Genomic DNA, 2,252 nt, shown 5'->3' on the forward strand with positions numbered 1-2,252 from the left:
TCGTTCCTCTCCCTTTCTTCCTTCCTTCCTTTCCTCCGTTTCTCCACCCTTCCTTCCTTCCTTCCTTCCTTCCTTTTCCACATCCGTCCGTCTCCTCTTCGTCCTTTTTTTCACCGGTCAACCGTTTCCTCGTCTCGACCGGGATAGGATGAATCGCGAACCCCGCCGTGGATTTCCTTTTTTTCTTCTTTTTTTTCTTTCTTTTTCGAGCGAGGAAACGAAATCAGGTCAGTGGGACGCGCGAAGGGAGGTCGAGACCGACGGAGAGAGACTTTAATTTGCGTGCTTGCGCTGATTACGCTTAGACCCATCGTTGAAATGCGACCTCCGCCGCGCCACGGCGGGCACGGAATCAGGTTTTCGAGTCCTCGAGTCCGTGCTCAGATGCTGCACCAGGCTTGCTTAGGTGTGGGTTGTAAGGGTTGTTGGTAATCGTAAGCGTGGGTTTTCGGAGAACGAGTATAACTTTTTACGAGTGAGCCTTGTGTGAGTTCGTGTCAATTGACATGTCATGGTAAATTTAAAACCTGTATATATTGTATACGTGTGTCGAATGTATGTATGTTTATTGTTATTATTATTATTTATTTTTTTTTTTCGATAAAAATTTATATATATATACTCTTATTTTATCCTCATTTTAATTCTGTTGTCAGTTACCAGGATGATATCCTTCTTCCTCCAGACGTACGAAAATCAAATACACAAGAATGTTATAAGAATAACATCGTTTTAAAAGTATATATTTCAAGAAAGAGCGCAAACGAAGATCGGAGACGATTTTTTCGAAGGAAGGAATTATTATATTATATCTGAAATACCAGCGCGCATTTGGATAAGAAAAAGAACGTAGAAGTGGCGATTGGTATCGGGAACGACAGAGAGCAAGAAGGAACGGAAGAAAACGAGAGTGGCCATTAATTAAAAGGAGTATAACGACCTTAAAGCTTCGTTAGCATACCCGCGGGCGGTTTCCTAAGATATTTGTCCGGCATTCGTAGATTCAAGCCGAATTTCTACTTTCCCTTTCCTTTTTTTCTTTTTTTTTTCTTAACCCCGTTCGCACAATTTTTAATTCGTCGAAAGAGTTATCGACCTATTTGTCTCTTCTCCGGTGATTCGCGAAGCTTGAACGAACCGCGAACGAAATCCCGTCCCTGGAAATATCCCAGATACGCCATTCTTTTATCCAATTTATACTCCACCACGTTGTCGAAACATTTACTTCGCTTCGTTATCCCCCCTTTCGATTTTCGCTTCGCAAACAAGAAACGAGAGAAAAAAAGAAATGTGCAGCGTAAAGCGTTAAAAAATCCGTTGGATATCGAAAAGGAAAATCGAAAACGGTTTAAGGAACGCCCTTAAAGAATCTTCCATCTTCGACCGTGTTCCTAGTTGCGAAGGGGACGTTTCTCGGAACAGATTTGCTTCGATACACCCTCACCGGGGGCCGGGCATCGACGTGGCCGTCTCGTTTTTAAGATAATCGCTGGAAAAGACAAAGTTGAACGCGCGGCATGCCGCGCTGCTGCTTGGCCGGCCGCCGGTTCCTCTAATCGAGATCGTACCCACCGTGGCCATTTTTTCGACTACCGCACGGCTTGATTGAGCTTCGGTGAAAAGCATTCAATTTATACGGGAGATATCTTGATCGGGTTGGGTAGAGCGAAGAATGTACCTTCATTAAGGCGGGTTCGACGAACACGGTTTCGCTTTCGCCTCGAAACCTCCCAATAATAACATTTTTTTCGTCCGAGGGATGGGGGGGAGGGGGGCCTAGACTCGCGGGCCCGAAACAGGAATACCATCCCGAAAATTTGTTTAACGACGCCGACCAGCTCGAAATAGGCGCGGACGATCGATAGCGGGACACGTGGAACGATATCTGTCCTCATCCTAGAATGAGGCTTCTTCTAAATTTCTTTGGAGGAGGCTTCTTTGCGTTCGTGTTCGAAAAGTAAGATTTTACGGTAATCGAAATTATTTTTTTCAATCGTATCTGGGGATCGAGATATCTATACGCTTTCGTATATCCAAGAGATAATATATTCATAAAGATAAATAAATCGAAATAAAAATAGATAGATCAATAATATCTTCTTTATAGTATATAGAAAATTCGTCTTCCAATGGTCCGTTCAATCGCCCGTATATTAAAAACTAAAAAGCATTCGACCAACCCATTCTTCCTCCTCCTCCTCCTCCTCGCCAGACTCATCCAACATATCCCGATCGAGAATCAAGATCCGCGG

The sequence above is a fragment of the Apis dorsata genome, unplaced genomic scaffold (genome assembly GCF_000469605.1).
Source record: "Apis dorsata unplaced genomic scaffold, Apis dorsata 1.3 scaffold_169, whole genome shotgun sequence".
Taxonomy (NCBI): domain Eukaryota; kingdom Metazoa; phylum Arthropoda; class Insecta; order Hymenoptera; family Apidae; genus Apis; species Apis dorsata.